We start from the raw sequence: 19,171 nt of genomic DNA on the forward strand, positions 1-19,171 counted from the left end.
TTGCCTGTGCTTATTTTGAATACAAAGCTCCTCTATCATAGTGTTTACAGTTTGTAAAGCCTTGGGGCCATTGCTTATTCTCCTTCTTATATCCCTACTTAACTGCTTTGGCTTTCCATGCCCTTTCTCTGCTTCCAGAGTATCTAGGATGAATCACAATCCCTGTCCCCAGCTGTCTGCTACATAGTTCCCATATTCTAGCAGCTCAGTTCCCAGACACTGAAGAAGTTCACTCAGAAAGTCTTTTTTCTCATCCCTTAAAAGCTGCTCTCTGGAGTCAGCAGCAGACGCCTTTGCCTCTCTTTTTAGCTGCTTCCTTTCTCTACTCCTTGCGTTCCTTGTGCTTCCCACAACCCACATGAGGAAGGGCCAGATGCCCATATGTCTTCTCGGATTTCCACTTGGGGTCTTTGTTTGGTTGAAAGTTTCACTGGGCCTTTGCAGATGGAATTGGGGGCCTTTCGTGAGCCTTGCAAGCTTGGAGCAAGCCTTGAACAAGATCCATCTCTTCTGTGCGGTGCCCAGGAAATATCCAGTTTGGGATGGATAAACAGTGCAGGCATTTCCCCAGCCAAGTCCAGTGCTCAGAGCATCTCTGCGAGCCTTGGAAGCTGTTTCCTAACTTAGTGCTGGCCCTGGGCTCATCTTCCGGCCACCAGGTTACACGTCATCAGCTTACCTTGTATCCAATTTTTCATACCAACTTTTGTCCTGGTTTTGCCATTTCTCTCCCCAAAACAGGCTAGTCTGCTCTAGAGCACAAATGCCCTTGTTCCCATCTTTGCAAGAATGTGGTGAGGAGCAAGTGCTGGCCACTTCCCAGCTCTTCATTTCCCTCAAAGCACTCCTGCAATGGGGGAATTTATTCATAAACAAAATCCTCAAGTCATATTCTCTGTCCAAACAAGTGAAGTGAAGGAGCTGATGTTTGTCTGCTGGTGGGGACTGAAGCAATTGGAGAACATATGTGCAGCAAGCAGAAGAGACAAATGGGATCAGGATGTGGGCAGCTGAGTCCTGTGCTTTGGTCTGAGATGGAGTGGGAGCAAACCGTGGAGCCTGGTGTCAGGGAGACAGGCCCACATCCTCAAGTCAGGGCTTGAGGAGCAGAGGAGCCAGAAAAGTCGATCGAATAACCTGATGGAGCAATACTAGAGCAGGGCTGGAGCTGTAAGAAAGCAGAGATGCAACATGTGTCAAGTCTACGCTGTGGAGCAAAAATGAGGCCAGCCAAAGGGTGAGGAGCATTGAGCTTATAAACAACAAGGGGGAGAAGCTGAAGAGGTGACTCACCCCAGTGAAGCCCTCCACAATGGGAGCCAAGCAGGTCCATGAAGGTGACTGCAGCTCTGTGCTTGCTCTGGGCAGCTATATGGCATCTAGATTGGCGCCTCTCCCCTCTAGATGGGAGTGTGGGCAGTGTGAGCCTGACCTGAGGCTCCAGCTAGCCGTGCTGAGGCAAGGACACTGTGTCAGAAGTCCTTCCAGTTGAGTCAAGCAGAGTCACTCGGCTGTGAACCTGGGGCTGCCAAAGCATCCTGCAGTACAAGTGAAGACTGCACCCGTGGGTAAGGGCAGCAGTGCACCACTTCTAATCCACTTTGGCTGTTTTTTTTTTTTTTTTTTTTTTTGTTTTTTTTTTTTTTTTGTTTTTTGGGGGTTTTTTTTGGATACAAAGGTTCTCACAGACTTCAGATCCCACTGCAGCTGCCTGTGCTCTCCTCCCATCACCCAAGATGGCTCTCTTCGCTTTCTTATCCTGAGAACATATGCTGCTGACCTGGGGCTGGCAGGAGACAGAGCTCGAGAGGCACAAGGTCCTGTTTGTCCCAATCCTGTTCACGGGAAGCGAGGACAGCAGCAGGCAGGGAAGACGAGCCAGGCCAGCTCAAAATAGACTCCTTGTCAGAGTTTTCCACGAGACCTTCGAGACTCCTTATCTTCCCACTGCTGTTCTTGCACAGGATGAATTGCAGATGGAGCAGCCTTGACAAGCAGCATTACTTCAGTCAACCTAAAGCTTCCTGTTGTCTGGGCAGCAATTTGAAGCCGTTATCCCAGGGGGCCTCTCATTTAGAAGGAGGACTAATTAGTTGGAAGTGAAGCAGTAGAAGGAGGGAGCAAGAAGCCCAGTTTGGAGACAGGAGCTTTATTTGAGTGTTGGCATATGGCCTTGGTAAGCTATTAAAAAATGCAAGCGGCTGGGATGGGGACAGTAATTTTTTTTTTCATACTGTAATATCTGAGCCACTTTCAACAATGCCTAAAGTGACAGCCCAAGTCACCCTGAGGACTGTGTCCCTGTCAAAATAAGTATATTTTGCTAGGAACCAGGCAGGTCTACTTTTTAGTTATTGGGAAGAGTGGCCCTGCATCCTGGGCTCTTTCAGTGTGTGCTGTAGAAACTGGGACCTGTTTCTGTACTTAGACATCACGAAGCCATGGGCTTGTTTCTAGCACAAGGGAAAGTTTGGCAGCGTGACCTCATGGCACTTTCCACAAGTACTTTCCTGACCAAGTAGGATTTTCTTGTGGCCTTAATGAGACATCTGGGGGCAATTAGTTTTCTGTTTTATTACGTGCCTGTCCTTTCTCATTGAGTGTGGCACGCAGGAAGAATGCTGGTTCTCCAGCCCCATCCTGGGAAATAGGGAGGGAAGGCAGGAGGTGCTGTGCAGAACTTTCTTCCCGTCTTTTCCCTTCCTGATGTTCATCGCTGCTCTGTGCCTTGCGTCTGTGTCTAGAATCCAGGTCCAGGCATAATTTCACCCAAGCCCTGAGGCAGTTGGAGGATCAGACCCTCAGCGCCCAATCCGGCTGTGACCTGTTGCTCTCAGACAAGTCCTGAGATTAAGGTTGAGCCTGCTTCCCACCCGCAGTATCCTGAAGTTTCCTAGAGTAAGAGATTACAGAGAGGATTGAATATAAAACTTTGCTGCTGCAGTAAACCATGTTTTTCATGGCTTCAGACTATGCAGAGAGGGGAGGCAGCACAGATCAGCAGTTCCCATGGACCACAGTATTGCTGACCCCAATTATTTCCAAGTGATAAGTCATCACCTCTCCCTGATCTGTCATAAACTACTGGATTGTGTTTAAAAAACAAGCAGCTTAGAGGAAAAATAATAGGTGTCCTTTTTCACTGCCTCTTAGTTTTAGGACTTTTGGGATGGTGTTTTTGAGGCTTTCTCTAAAAAAACAAAAGTTTAGAAATTTCGTGTAGAGGTGTGTGATCTCGAGGAACTGAGGCTTTGAGATATGCACTAAAAATCATGAGACCTATGGCACGTTTGTAAGGGCTTCCATCACCAGTAGATGTTAACTAAAGGAGACTTTTCATTAGAGGACTTGAGTGATTACTTTGGACAGAATTACCATTATTTTTATTTTACTGAGGGGGAAACTGAGGCATGTAAGAGTGACATTCCTTGGCCTGTGAGGTCCCACTGCACTGACCAGTACCTGTACTGGTAGGGATGCCAGTTGTAGCAAAGGTGAGCCAATACTTGGTGCTAGGAAGAAACAAATGGAGAAGGTATTGCTGGGCAGCTACTTAATCATGATTTCTGAGAATTAAGCTTTTCATTTTAAACAAGTTCTGATGGTTCCTTCCTTTAATTAATCAACCAAGACATGGGGACCTGCAGAAAACACTCTAAGAACTGTATTAGAAATCCTGCAAGGAAGAAAGGAAAAGGCCATTGAATAGTTCCCCTGGGAATGACAGGGCTTTTTTGTCTTTTATTTTCCCCTTGTAGTTCACTTAATCAGCTAATGGTTTTTGCTGACAGATATTTATCAGGCTGAACATGCTTTCCCTGGTCTTAGAAAAATAGAAATCTTTACTCCTGGCTCCAATAAAAAATTCAGCGCAGCATCCCTCAACAAGCTGGTCTGAATATCAATCCTTCTCTTGGCATCTCAGCTCTGGGAGTCATTAAGAGGAGAATGGCAAAAGCAGAAAGCAAAGCCACCCAAGGTTAGAAACAGGCCTGATTATTATTTTTTTTCAGCCAGAAATTTCATATGTTTAATGAGCTGAGGGGCATAGCGTGCTAACAGCTATCCCCAGGGCTGGAAGCAAAGCTGCCCCAGCCCCAGCACAGCTGCCAGTAATGTGTGAAACAGCCCTGTTCTGGTGCGGGAGAGGATTTTTGGAGCAAGTACCCGGTAGTGTACTGTGATCTGACACTCCTGTGTCCACATGAGGCTGCACGGTCACCTCTGTCACCAGGTCCCCTCTCCAGCATCATCACTCTGCTGCCCATCAGGAGTAATTTCGCCAAAGCGAAGGAGGCTCCAGCCTGCTAGTGACTTACTGCTCTTGCTTTGTATGCCTCCCTCCCTACCTCTAGAGCAAACCCTCTTCTTAATTACACTGCTTGCCACCATGCAGTTTTGATTTACTCCTTTCTTATCCCAATTTAGGATGTTGAAAGCTGGCTCCCCAAATCTTGCATCGGACCAGGATTCAGCGCGGGTTTCAGCCCTGTCTAAAGCAAGTGAGAATCGGTGGAGACACATCTGTTTGGATTAACCAAATTTGACCTCACCAAAATATCTGTTAAACACAGCTCAGAAAAGCAAAACATCCAAGGTACATTCGATCGTGATCTTGGATTTATTATTAAGGAAAAAACCCGTAATTTGCAAGATGCCACTCCACACCATGAGCACAGTTAGACATTCTTTCCGGGGCTAATGAGAATGAAGATTGATGTGCTTTCCCATCCTCTCTGGCAGTGCTGGCAAATATTAGGGTCTTCCTTTTTTCTTCTTTGAGGGCTTCATGGATCTGAAAATTACTCAAGTGAAATTTTACAATGAGTGCCTGCTGCTTTGTGATTTTTGTGCATCTAGGGAGTCCAAACAGGTTTACATAAGCTCTCTCTTGCTCTGTACATATATGAATATATGTATAAACATGCATATATATTTATATATTTTATATGTGTGTATATATAGAGTAAAAGGAAATCAACCTCTATTCTATTGCTCAGGGCTAGGATCTGCAAATTCACTTTGGTGCATATTTCTTGCCAGACATTAGCTGTGAATTATATTTGGAATAAAAGTTTTAATTAAATTGGTGTTTGTGAGCTGCTGGGGGGCTTTGGCCACTGTCTTGCCGAGGAAATAAAATGACCTCATTTGTGAGAGCCGCAGGGTGAAGGAAAGCAGTTTCCATACCAGCTGGGTTGCGAGGAATCTGCAGAGGAACTGAGCATTCCTGAAGGAGAGGGAGCTTTGGTCTGTTTAACCAGGGGGAAGTTGCTTCGAAGCTCCTGCACATTGCTTTTCAGCAGGAATCAGAGGAATGCCCTGGACTAGGCACCAGGTACCAACCAGCACGGGGATTCGCAGCCTCCTCCAGCCTACTGAGAGACTTTGACTGAACCAGTTTTCCTCTCCCACCCTTCTTCTGCTACTTTGGTTGATGGGACAAGCCCCAGCACAGCGGTAGGGCTTTTATCGTGGCTGTTGAACTATAATGAAGCCAATAGAGGAAGAGAGCTGTGTCCTCAGCTTGTTCAGATGCATTTGCCCAGGTGCTGGGCTGAGTCTGGCTATGCAATGCTTCTCAGCCCTCCTGCTCTTTGCAGGGCTGTCTGCTTCCCCTCATATATTCTCATCACCCACTGCCTGACACAAAGCACGTTTCATTTCTTTCTGTCCAGGCACAAACTCTCGGGTTGCAAAAAGATTTGAAGAAAGATTTATCCCTACTGATTAGCAGCAGGAGAAAGCTCTCCACTCCCAGACCTCGCTGCTGTTGCCAGAAACTGGCTGAGAGGTACATCGCAGTTATGGTGCCGCTGATGGTCCTCTCTCTCGCTGTGCATAAATGGGCAAAGTCATTAATCTAGGGAGACAGCCCTGTGGTCCTGGTTTGGGAACAGGTAGGAGTGACTGGAATCAAAAAGGACCTCCCTTGACATGGGATTAGTCCTGCAGCAATAACCTCTGGGTGTAACAGCACTGTGCTGTAGAGGATGGACATTTACAGTTGGACAGATAGATCTAAGGTGGAAATTTTTGTCCTAGCAATGAAACTGGATCCTCAGTGTGGGATAAATCAGAGCATCTCCACTGAAACAAACTGAGCTCTTGTGATTTACACCTGCTGAGGATCTGTGCTGTTGTCCTGGGAGATGATAAAAATGATCCAGGCCTTTCCAATCCTGCTCTGCAGTGATTGCTGCCTGGCTTTAAATAAGAAACAGGCCCAGCAGTACTTCCTACTTACCCAGCATTTCTCTCTCACGGACCTCTGAGCATTTTGCACTGGCTCGGGAGTGCTACGAACTGGCAAATCTTGAGCAATGCATTATTCAAAACGTACTGGCTTTCGCAGCAAAATTTCAATTGTGGTTCATACATTTGGGCTGAGATTATTGTATTTAAATTCAAGGCAGATTTTATTCACTCTTGGGGAATGAATGCTAGATCATTACCTCCCTGCTAGGAAGTAAGCCCTGGCTGCACAAACCTGCACAGAGGCCCTGGCCCCAAGTCACCTGGCTGTTCTTACACTGCTCAGATAACAGCTCTGCCCCTTGGCCGGGTGGCCAAGTGCTCCAGAAACCTGCTGAGATGTTGACATGTTGCATTCGTAATAGCTTCTGGATGGGGGGAGAGGACAAAAGACTGGTGAGAGGACCCAGGGCTAAGGAGCAGTTTGTCTTCCCCTTGTGCAAGTAGCCTCTGATTTTGGCAGATTAATGAAGGTCTGACCCTCAACACAGGACACCACCATGAAGTCTGCTTTCCGTCCCATGGGGTTCACGACCAGCACAGGCCCTGCTGAGGCTGCCTTGGATAACTGCTTAGAGCTCACCATGGAATCTGACCCTAATCTTGGTGAATTATTTAAACTGGTACAATCTCTATGGTTGAGGCTGAGGAAACCTCAGATTTTGTTTCAACCAAAACAAGACTCTGTGCGCAGCCAGCGGCACCAGATGGTCTTAGCTGCATTGAAATCCAGGTGGTTGGGGAAAAGCAATGTAAAATTTGTCATGAAGCAGAGTGCAGAAGAGTCTCTGGGTAGGACTTGTCCTTGCTTCTGTGGGAAATGACGGTAAATCAGCCTAAAAGGGAGTGATAGAGGCTGCTGTTTGGAGGCTACAGGAATCAGTGATCCATACAGGACAAGACAGGACTGCAGCAGCCCACCCTGCCAGGCTGGGCATGGGCGAAGAGGTCTCCGGGCTGTAGTGCTGGCCACAAGCCCGTTGACCCAGGACTGCGAGGCAGGACCAGGGAAGCAGCCCAGGAGCTGGATGTGGCAATGTGCTGACACTAGATTGCATGGCTGACCCTGCAGTCCCTATCTGATCCCTCTGAGCAGTGGCCCAAGGCGAAAGCAGGTCCGGAAACCCCAGCAGATGCGGTTTATGTCACCGATTAGCAGGGCTCTGAGCTGTTATAATAGGACAAACCCCTTGCCTGCAAGCCTTGGTAGTGATCTCTGCTTTGGTTTCTATTAACAAATCTCTGCGGTTATGTGTTCATGCTGTGCAGCGAGGGGCGGAGGGTTCAAAGCCAAGATAAATAGTCTTGGGGTCTGGCTGGGGCGCTAGGAAAACAGAGAGCGCAGCAAGTAATTTGGTTAATATGTTCAGACACGACCATTATCCCATCAGTGCTTCCTGTGAGTGCGGTTCAGCCAGAGAAAGCTTGGACTGCAACAGGTTAGGCCCAAATAGCAGGGCTTTGCCAAGCTGCCATGCTGCACTGTAAGGGCTGTGAAGGCCACATACCCCTGTGCACTGCTCTGGAGCCAGGAGTGACAGGGTTGGGGGGCAGGAAAGCAAAATCACTTTCTCCTCTGTGCTCCTCAGGAGGCAAAAGATGTGGCTGCTTTTTTTTGAGACATGGATGCGCTGTGGACGTTGAAGGTTGTGCCTTGGCCTCTCCCTGCTGTCAGTGGGATGGGAGAGGTCTGTCCCACACAGAGCCATCAGTGGGTCCCATTCATGTTTGGCCATGAGGGACAGCGGCCAGCTTCCCAAGGGCGCTGATTCTAGTTGAGTTGGTTTGGCTCATTGGTACCTACAAGGTGTGGGGTGAAGGAGGAGAGCCCGGACCTCCCACAGCCAGCGTCCCAACCATCTGCAGCCTGTTGGGTTTTGCTTGGTGCTGGATGTCATTATTCCCACTGTGGCATTAATATTCCTGTCTCGTACTTGGTTCCCAGGTATGCCAAGGTATATTTACACTGCTCCAGCTACATATGTAGGTGTGAGCAGGATCTGCAGCTAACAACATTCAAAATCTTTGGCTGAATGAGGCAGTTCCAGAGATCCTGCATTGCAGTGCACAACTCGACACTGAGGTCCTGCTGTAGAGATCCCAGGAAAGGGGCTGGTTTCTGTGTCCTTGGGCCCAGGCATTCTGGAAAGCTGTGTCTTCTAGTGCAAGTCCAAGAGAGCAACAGCTTGGGCAATCCTTGGAGTGAGATCTTGTAATGAGCAAAAAAGCCGGATAATCCAGCATCACCTTGAGAAGTAGTGCTGAGGTGTTCAGCTCCTTTGATTCTCAGAGGAGAGGGAATAATCCCAGAAACAAGGGGCCTCTCTGAGAATCTAAATTAGAGTCCAGCCTTTAGTGCACCTCTTCATTATTTATTTATGTTTCTTCTTCCTTTAGCAAGTGTCTTCAGCAATCCTAGTCTTTCCTGTTGGCACAACAGGAATGAAAAAGAGGGAAACCTTTCCAGCAGAAGACACTACTGCCTTCTGGCTCCCTTCTCCACCCTTTTCTGGCTTTGGAAAGCTACAGTGTGTGGGTGCCAGCCAGCAAATAGCAAGGTAAGATTAGGTTCTTGAGTGTTTTTTGCTGGTGCAACCGATTTTGAACATGCCAAGACCAGCCCCTGTGTCCTGAGTCCATATATAACAGCTCAATTTGGCAAAGAAACAACCACAGCTAATGGGAAGAGCAGCTTGTCTTGCAGGCATCAAAATGGTTCAGATATGAACCTCCTAGCCCCTGGTATGTTGTTGCTTCCTTATGCATTAGCAGTTCCAAAATTAATATCCTGTGCTGCATCGCTCCCTCCAGCGAGGTTTGTCACATACCTGAGGATGCCTTTTGCTTGTATGATGATGTGCCAGCTGCAGCTGGGTAGAACACAGCCACATCGCATCTCCTTGATAAGGGCCTTGACACATGCTCCAGTGTCTTTCTGCAGTCACGCAAGCAATCCGGACCACACATTGGAGAGCTCTAGTAGGTGTAATAGAGGCCTGCTAAGCTACAGATAACACCAAGTCCAGCTTCAAAATATGCAGAGGAAGTCTCCAGCTGGGAAAAGACAAACTTACTCTGTTGAATGTTTTAGGTCCAATTCCTCAGCTAGCACAAGCAAACAAGCGTCTGCTCACTCACTTTAATCCCCATCTGCGCTGAGCGAGGATGTTGCAGTTCATCGTCCAAAGACTATTTTTGCAAAGGAAGGAAAGAAAAAACCAAGATAAATCTACTACTAATGGTGAATCCTTTGAGAAAGCCAAACACCGCTCCAGAAGCTGCACTGGCAGGGAGATGCTGGCCGTGTCTGTATGGCTCTCAGCAGCTGGCTCCAGAGCACCCTGCGCCTTACCACATCCTGCCCACACACACTGTCTCTGAGCTGACCGAACACTGGCTGCTGCGGATGTGCAAGCAGCCGGGTGCTATCCACTCTGTGGGCTTCCCTGAGCTGCACCTGGGACTTCGCTTCCACCCTTTCTGTCTGTGCAGACCACAGCAGCTCTGAAAGCGCATGTGCTCCCCAAGCCTGCTACATCCAGCAGCTCATCCAGGCATCCAGACCGCCACACTCCAGGGTGGCTGCCAAAAGAGATGGAGAACAGAAATAAAAAGGTACTCTGGCTCATCAGTTACTCTAAGTAGCCAATTCACCACCTGGGTTGGATCACGGACTTGTATTAGGCCCATCTCCATGGAGATTAAATCCTACTGCCACTTCGGCAGATCAGTTGGAAAGCTCTGCTGGCAGCAGGGCACACGAGGATAAGAGGAAGTTTCGTTCATGCTGCCTGCCAAGTCTAATCAGGATCTTTCCACACTAGCTCCTATCTGTTGGCGTCTCTCAAGAGTGGACAGACCTGTTCTTCCTCCAGCGCTCCAGGGAGGAATAAACATTTTACGAGTCTGAGTCTCTTGCGCTGATTTAAGAGCGGAAAGAAAAACTGGGACAGTGAGTTGCAGTCACCTGGAAAGAAGACGATTTTGGGAGCAGCTCAGTGCCCACGTGGAGGTCGTGGAAAGGCCATCACACCATTGGGCTTTTTCCGAGGGCTTGAGGAAACTCAGTTGGCTGCACCCAAAGTAGCAGGATACAATGACCTTGACATCTTCAGTCCATCATGATGGTCTCTCTTCTGGGGCAGGGCTGCTATATTTCTACCCCAGGTCCTTTTCCCCACATTTCACCAGTCACAAGGGCTTCCGTTATGTTTTGACCACGGAGCTGGACTGGGGCTGCACTGGGTTTTCGAATTGCAGAGCACAACGATTCACAGTCGGAGTGAGGCTGCCTCCAGCTGCATGGAGAAGGCTCCGAGTCCACAGTTGCTTAGCTGCTGCACAGTAGCTCCAGAGAAGTGATCTGTGGATTAAGTTTCCAGGAATTGGCGGGGCCTGACTCAGTTTTGAGCCACCAATTCACCCGATTAAAAATAAACACACAATTATAGGCGGGCTGTGCTCAGTCACAGCTGATTTTTATCTACCCCGGCTGGGTGTTGAGATGGAAAGAGCACTCGGCCGGAGTCACTCTCTTTCCATTCCCAATCCACACTGCCTCGAGAGGATTTGGGAAGGAGAAAGTTCGAGTCGGGGCCTCTGTGAAATTCTGGCTGCTCGGCGATTTTCCCACCCATTCATCCAGCATGCAGCACATTCAGGTTTATTTCCAGAGATTTTAAGGGCTGGAAGGCTCATTGTATCTAACCGCTGCAATGCTTAGTTTCTGCAGGAGCTCGAACCTGCAATGTGCTGCATGCAGAGCAGATGAATGCAAACCACCGTGCTGCTGCAGGGCTTACTGCTGGGCACAGCGGCTCTGCCACGCTCCCATTTTCTGTCCCAAACCAGAGAAAAAAGCAGAAGTTTGGCTGAAATCTAGATACACTGTTGCTGAACTAACTGAAGGGTCCTCTTTGCAGTGCGGGACAGGACGCCTGCCCTGTGCTGGGTTCGCAAGACCTCTTACCGCAAGACTGGGGCTCGAGGGCCCCGATTCCTTGCCCTGCCCTAGAGCAATGTTTATTTGAGAGCTGCTTGATTCCCACACTCCGCGTCCTGCCCTCTGCCTCCGGGCGGTGGGTGGACACGGCCTCTGGGAGCGGGCACCCGTCTGTGTGCCAGGAGATGCTGCGGGGACAGAGCTGGGTTGTGCTGCCAGCTTCCAGGGGGAAGGATCCCCGACTCCTGCGCTGCAGCTGGAGGGAAGGGCAGTGGTTATCGAAACGGGGTGGCTCCTCTCTAAGATGGAAACTTCTCCCGCAGCCAGAAGTGGCGGTCTTGGCTCGTGGCCCCGCTCGCTGTTGCTGAGCCTTGCCACCTTCCAGGGTTCGCTTTGTTCGCAGAGAGCCTCAGATAAGCGGCTTGGCAAGGGTGCTCCACGCTGCTGCGGCGTTCGCCAGACTCAAGCCTGGGTCTGTTCTTTTACATTAACCTCTTGGAGCCCTTTTTGCAAAGCGCGGCTCAGGCGCCGACACCAGCACCGCCGACAGCGGCCCCAAACCCCCGCGAAGCTTCGGCATCGCGGCGGGGGTTCGGCTCGCCAAGCCCTGCCCACGGACGGCGGCTGAGCGCTGCCGAGGTGACCAGACCGAGCCGCCAGCCTGAGAAACGCCAGCAACGTGGGAGACGCCAGGTTTTTATCCTAACCGCGCCGGAGTCGTTATACGCAGCGACGTGTTTCTGCGCCGCCCTGCTCTGTTTGTCTCCGTTCCTCGGCCTGTTTACGCCAGCGAGAGTTGGCCGGAGGCGCTGGGGCCCCGCGGCATGCCGAGGGAGGAAGCAGGCGCTGTCGTGAGCTCTCGCGCCTGCCGCTCGCCCGCTCCCTTGGTCCTCCCCCCCTGCCCCACTCCGAGCAGACCCATGTCACCCCCCCAGCCGCTCTCTTCCTTGCTTTGCCCTTCCTGGCGCAGGAGCTGCCACCGAGGTTGCGGTTGAAGCGAGGCGACGAGCGCTTTGCCGCACCTCGCGGTTCTTCCATGCTCGGTGCCGGCCGTGGGGCCGTTTGCAGCTTTCTGGAGCATTGCACAGAGTTTTTATGTTAAAAAAAAAAAAGAAACAAAAAGAGAAAACCCCACATTTCTGTGGCATGAACTCTATTCGATGCAAAATCACCTGCGGGAAAACTGTTCATCACAGGTCGGGAGAAAGGACTGAACAAAGTGGTGGCACTGGGCATGGTGGCATCTCCAAATGCTTCTGCAAGCCAGTGGCCATCAAGGGAAACTTGGCCCTGGCCAAATCCCCTGGACTCCTGCCTTGATGTGGCCAAGTCGCCCAGGCCAAGAGCCCCTGGCAGCAGCGGCAGCTGCTGTGCCAGCACGTGCCTGGCGCCAAGAGGATGTGTGAGACAGAGGACGCTTTGTGTGGCACCTGGCCCGGGCTTTCCTGGCGAGCAGCAAGGCTGGAGAAATACGCTGGGGTCTGCCGCGCTGGCCCTACAGCAGCATCCGGGTTCGTTGAGCCAGGAGGTCACCCAAAAGGAAGGAAGGTGGAAAAAAATGTGGAAAAAAAAAACCCCAAAACATGGGGATGGAGAGGGGAAATGTGCGTATGGACCATGCAAGGCAGGGTTTGTGTCTCAGGAGCTGGGGAAGGCAGAGCTGAGGAGCCCAGCGGAGGGGACGGCATCTTCTGGGAGATGCAGCCCAGGAGACCACGTCTTCATGGCCCCCCAAGGAGCAGCTCTTGCTGCTTTCCTTGCAGCAGGGGCTGGGACCCGGATTCACGGTGTCAGCGGCTCCCGCTCGGCACCCGGATGTGCCTTCAGGGCACTTGGCTCCTGCCTCCTTCCCGGGCCCCGGGGGATGGCCCGTCGCCTGCCTCAAGGACGCAGCAAGGTCACACGCTTGGGCACACCGGGCTTTTCTCCCACCTGCTTTCCAGGCGCTGGGAAACAAAAGGAACCCAAGATATTTAAAAGCAGGAAGCCAGATTCTGTAAACTGTCAAAAAAAAAAAAAAAAAAAAAAACCCGTATCCTCCGGAGACGAGCTTCAAGCCTGGTCCCGAGCCCAAAGGAGGGAGCCGTGCCGCGGAGCGGCAGAGAGGGTGGAAAGGACGGCGGCGATGGAGCCCTCCAGGCCCGGGCCGGCCACTGAGCTGGGCTGCGAGCGGGCATGAAATGGGTTTAATTTGCTGCCCGGGGTTTTCCGGAGCAGTGAAGCGGGCCACTGCATTTCCCAAACACCCTTTCCTTGAGCCCAGGATGTCATCGGTTGGATTCGCTCCTCCGGCAAAGCGGTCGCTTTCCGCGCCTTATCCGCAGGCACCTCGTCTGCCTGCCCGGACCACGCGCCGCCTGCCTCCGGGTGATTTATAGCCTTTTTTCTCAAGCAGTGCAAAGACACTGCTTCCCCAAATGGAAATGCGCTTTCCTTTTTTTTCTTTTTTTTTTTTCTTTTTGCAACCAAGCCACAAAAGCGCAGGAAGAAAATGCAAACTTTGCCATGCAGTTTGTGCACCAGTTTCCCTCGCAGGTGCCTTCGGCGGCCTGTGTGCTGCGCCCGCGGCTTGAAACCCCGGGCCTCGTTTAAAAGCTCACATGGGAAAATCAGCCTAATGCATCCAGGCTTGTCTTTAATTTCCCCACCACTAAAAGCCAAGTCAGCCTGCTGCAGGGACCGGAGAAAACCCAGGATGAGCTTGTGCCTCTGGACTTCTTTTAACCTGTTGTTATCTGATGACCTTGAGATGCTGTGCATGGTTGAAAAGGCAACTTTGGAAGAGGAAGAGGAAGAGGAGGAGGAAGAAGAAGACAAGGAATAGGAGGGGAAAGAAGAGGAGGAGGAGGAAGAAGAAGAGGAGAAGGAGGAGGAGGAAGAGGAGGAGGAGGAAGAAGAGGAAGAAGTAATAATTAACTGTTGGGCTTTCTTTTTAGTTGATTAAGCCACAGGTTCCTCCTTCCCCAGCCCGCAGCCTGCCACGGCCCGGCGCCCACCCAGATGAAGGCCCACCCCCGGCACCTCGGGGAGAAGAGGCTCGGCCGGTGGGCACCACTGTGGCTGGGAGGAGGGCGCAGAGCTGCCCTCCATACGGGACCCTCTTGCTTTTTGCCTCGTGCCAGAACCGAGCGGCTCCCAGCTCTCTTGACGACTCGGACATGTCTCTAAAACAAGACGTGGGCACAGGCGGTTTGTCCTCCATTTGCACGAGGGCAAATGTGAGTTTTTAGTCTAAATAGCTCTTCCGCAGCCCTGCAGTCTCCCCTACCTGCAAGGATGCTTGCAGCCCGTTGTCCTACCTTCTCTCTCCTGTTGAACAGGCTAAAAAAGCCACCTCTTGCACCGCTTGTACGCCAGGGCGACCCTCCCCTCCCTTTGCTTCCTAGTCCCTCTTCATCCGTCCTTATCTCAACTCATTTTTTTGGGAGCATGCGGAACATAACTCATGGCCCAGAGCCTCCACATGGGCTAGACCCCAGCCCTCCTCCTGCCCTCCCTCCGGAGCAAACCCTTGGGAGTGCTGAACTTCACTCAGCTGCTCTGTTAAAGCTACATTTGCTGTCCGCCGTTATTGCTTCCAGCCTTAGAGTAACATTTTGGATGCAGCTGTGTGTCTGGCAAAAAAAGTATATATATATATATATATATACTTTTATATATAATATATATATATATTTCCTCTCCCTCCCCCAGATTGCGGTGAACATGCAACAGTGTAATTAAAAGCTAGTGAGCTGCAGGTCCTCAGATTCGCACCGGCATCCGCAGCCCAAGGGCTCCTTGCCCGATGCGTTTGCACAGGTTTCTGCTCTGCTTTGGGAATAAAAAAATTCAGACTTTTAGCCTGAGCAAGCAGTCTTCTTCCTGAAGGTCTGTTTGGGTGCAAACTCCCTGTTTTGCCCACCACGGTCGCCCCAAACAGCTTCACGGTGGAGCGTCTCAGCCTTTCAGCTCGCTGGCTCTGGTTTTGGCTTTTGCAAGAGGTTCGTGCTGCCCCAGGGCTGCATCAGCCCTGTTTTCCGGGGAGCGCCAGGCTGCCTGGGGTGAGGAGGGGCAGCGCATAGTGGCAAGCAGCTCTGCTGTGCCAACTCACATTAAACCCGATGAAACCTGCTTTTATCGGCAAACACCATTGCGGGCCAGGCTGAGGTGAGGGGCAGCAAAGCCCACCGCCAGTCGCAGAGCCCACTGCCAGCCGCGGAGCCCACTGCTACCATGGAGTCCACTGCCACTATGGAGCCTGCTGCCAGCCGCAGAGTCCGCTGCTGCCGCAGAGCCCGCTGCTGCCACGGAACCTGCTGCTGCCACAGAGCCTGCTGCCGCCATGGAGCCTGTGGCCAGCCGTGGAGCCCACTGCCACCACGGAGCCCACTACTACCATGGAGCCCACAGCTGGCCACAGACCCCACTGGCACTGTGGAGCCCACTGCTGCTGTGGAGCCCGCTGCCAGCTGCAGAGCCCGCTGCCACCGCAGAGCCCACTGCTGCCATGGAGCCCGCTGCTGGCCAGAGAGTCCACTGCCACCACAGAGCCCACTGCTGCCATGGAGCCCGCTGCTGGCCAGAGAATCCACTGCCACTGCAGAGCCTGCTGCTGCCATGGAGCCTGCTGCCAGCTGCAGAGCCTGCTGCCACCGCAGAGCCCACTGCCACCACAGAGCCTGCTGCCACCACGAAGCCTGCTGCTGCCGCGGAGCCCGCAGCTGGCCGTGGAGCCCACTGCTGCCACGGAGCCCACTGCTGCCATGGAGCTCGCTGCCGGCCAGAGAGCCCGCTACCACTGCGGAACCTGCTGCTGCCATGGAGCAGGCTGCCAGCTGCAGAGCCCACTGCTACTGCGGAGCCCACTGCCGCCATGGAGCCTGCGGCTGCCTCAGAGCCCACTGCCAGCTGCAGAGCCCGCTGCAGAGGGACCTTTCCAGGCCAGTGGTGCCCATCAGGTGATGCAATTTTTTTTCTCTCCTCCTGCAGGGAGACCCTGTAGGGTCCTCTCCAGCTTCAGCCCTCTCCAGCTTCCAGTTGAGCTCCCATCCACGGGACAAGGCTCAGGCAGGCGTTAGGACCGGCAGAGACATACAAATCCATGGGCGTGCGTGCTGTCGGCTGGTATTTCACCTAAGCAAGCATCATCTGCAAGGCGCGTTGGTGGTCCTGTCCTTCCGGGGGTGGGGAGGGTGTAGCTACAGAGTTTGGGAAACATTAATTGCTCTCTGATTAAGCGGCTTTTAATTTCCCTCTTGTCCAATGTAATCCCGTTTGCTCCTCCTCCTCCTCCTGCCTTTTTGTTTTCCTCTTCCTCCCCCCTCCCCCCGAAATTAAATTAACATCCTATCTAATTACTCAGGCCACTTCTCTAATCGCAGAGGGGGCTGTTGGCGTCCTTCCCATTTAATTAATCGCGACCTGCGATGTCGAACGCAGGAGGGGGGATTTGTGAGCTGCAGAGACGGAGGCGCAGAGCACGGCCCAGCTCGCCACGCGCCTACGGCGTGCAGACCACTGGAGTCAGGCCGCTTGGAGGAGGCAAAACAGCTTCGAAGGGAGCACCAGCGGCAGGAGCTAATTATCAGGGGTTAATTAATTAGTGCTCCCCTGCCCTGGGCATCACCAGGGGCCGCCTGCTGCAGAGCCCCGCTGGGCACCAAGCGGGAGAAATTGGGCTCGCAGCAGCTTTCGAGCGCTCGGTTTCCGCCTGTGGGAGTTTAGAGCACATTTTAAAAAGCGCCTTTTAGCTGAATTTTTCCCTTTTTCTTTCTTTTTTTTTTTTTTTTTTTAAGGAGGGCTGGCAGTGTGGGGCAGCCCCATGCCCGCTGGGGGCTCCAGCTCGCTCGGCACCCACTGCAAAACTTTAAGGCTGTTTTTTTTTTTTTTTTTTTTTTTGGCAGGCGGATCCGGCCCGAAGCTTTTTTCCCTCCCAGGAGACTTGAGGAGAAAGTTGTTATTTGGCTAATTTGGTCGATGCTTTGTGATTTGAGCCTCTCCCGGCCCGGAAAGAAGCAGGGAGACATGGCGACACGGGTGCTCCCATCCAGCCCTCTCCGCCGATGCTCTCCTCATTTAGCCACAAGCCCCGGGGTATTTTTTTTTCTGGGCGTCCGATGCTTCCCGTCCCATGAGGATACAGCAATGACGTCCCCGACGGCCGGGCTCCGGCACCCCAGCACCGCTCAGCACCCTCCTTATCCCGGCTTGCAGACTGCAGCTGCTCTTGATGAAAAGCATCCCACAAAACGCCAGCGAGCAGCCACTGGCCTGAGCTGCGGCCTCTTTTAATGAGATTTTCCCTGTGGTTAGGGTTTGGAATATCCTTTTCCTTAAAGGATACAAGAGCCCCTTCTTGCATGGAAATGATTTGATTCGATGCTGTCATTTTTTTTGCATTCCTGAGTGCTCAGCTCTGGCATCCCGGCATTTTCAGTGGGCACGAACGGGGCCCCGTGAGCCAGGGCTCCGCCAAGACAGTTGGACCCGGCTGGGCAATACTGTTTTTTTCTCCTCCCACTCCGCGATGGTTGTATTTTATCCGTGCCGCTCGGCGAGGGTTTTGTTCCGTCCTCCTGGAATTTTTATGACTCCTTTGTGTGTCTCTAACGCGATTGCCCTGGAACGGGGAGAAATTAATCATCGTCCTGTTGCGGATTTTCAGGAATTTTTCCCGTCTGCGGTTTTGCTCGTGCCCGAGTGCGGGGCCCGGGGACTCTCGGACCTTTCGAGTGATTTAATTGCTTGGGTTTCTCCCCCTTGGGCTTGCTCGTAGCGGGTTTTCAGGGCGACAGCACGGAGCAGGTATTTTTGCAGCCATTTCTGATTTTTTCTGCCCCAGGCTGGAGCATCAGCCACAGGGCTGATGGAGGGAGAGAAACCAGGAGAGGCGCCGCTAACCCGCGAAGGCTCCGTGCTGCCGTTGCTGCCGACATCCCGGTGCTCCCAGCTGCTCCGCAGCCAAAAAGCCGGGGCTCGCTGGGAGAGCCTCGCGCTGCGCTGGGGAGAGCGTCAACATGTTCCAATTAATTAGCTTTACTCTTCATTTGTGTCCCTTGGGCATTTCCCTAAAGAGCCGCACAACCGCGAGCGCCGTTTCCACGTTTTCAAATTGGACCAATCCTATTTTGGGGTGGGTGGTTGTTTGTTTCGTGAAATTTTGTAACGGTTTTGATCGTGTCTTTTTTTGGGGGTATTGCCAGCTTCCCACCAGAAATCCCACTGGAAATCCCACTGGAAATCCCGCTGGAAAGCTTCACCCAGCTCTAATCCTGCTGCTGTGGCAGTTTGTACAGAGGCTGCAACAAAAGCACAGAGAAGCGGGTGCTGTCTGTAGTTACAACCTGACTGTTAACTCTGAAAAGTAATGTCTGGGCAAAACCAGCAGCAATAACTGCCTTATTTCTAAACAAGCCCACAAGAAGGAGTAGTAGTAACGCTTCCCATTTCTCTTTGTAAACCAGGGGGAATTATCTTTTTGGAGCCATTGCCCAAGCAGGTAACAGCAATTACGCAGCTGCGGGGAGCCGGACGCAGTTGTGGATGCTGCCTGCAGCCCGTCTCCCCGAAGCTCTGTCCCCTCTGGAGCTGGGCTGCTGCTTAGCAGACACCACTGAAACAGCCTGCGCCTCCCGGTCCTGTCCACCTTGAGGGACCGTAGCATTTCAGGGGATTCAAGTTGCAGATTTAACTTAAATTACAGGTTGTTTCTTGTAGGATTTACATTCCTCGGTGTGTTTTTTTTGTTGTTGTTGTTGTTGTTTTTTACATAATTGACCTGGATTTATTTATTGTTAGAAATAACTTCTCCGACAGCTCGTCTTTGCCATCGCTGCAGCTGGCGTGGGTACAGGACGTAGCGGAGATGTCTGTCGCCCTGGTCCTTCACTGTGCTTCAGCTTTGGGCTGCTCCAGCTGATTTCCTACTTTTCTGCACATCGAGAAGTTGGAAAAAAAAAAAGCCTTTGGAAATAGATAGGATGACACAACTTC

The sequence above is a fragment of the Rhea pennata genome, chromosome 27 (assembly GCF_028389875.1).
Source record: "Rhea pennata isolate bPtePen1 chromosome 27, bPtePen1.pri, whole genome shotgun sequence".
NCBI lineage: Eukaryota > Metazoa > Chordata > Aves > Rheiformes > Rheidae > Rhea > Rhea pennata.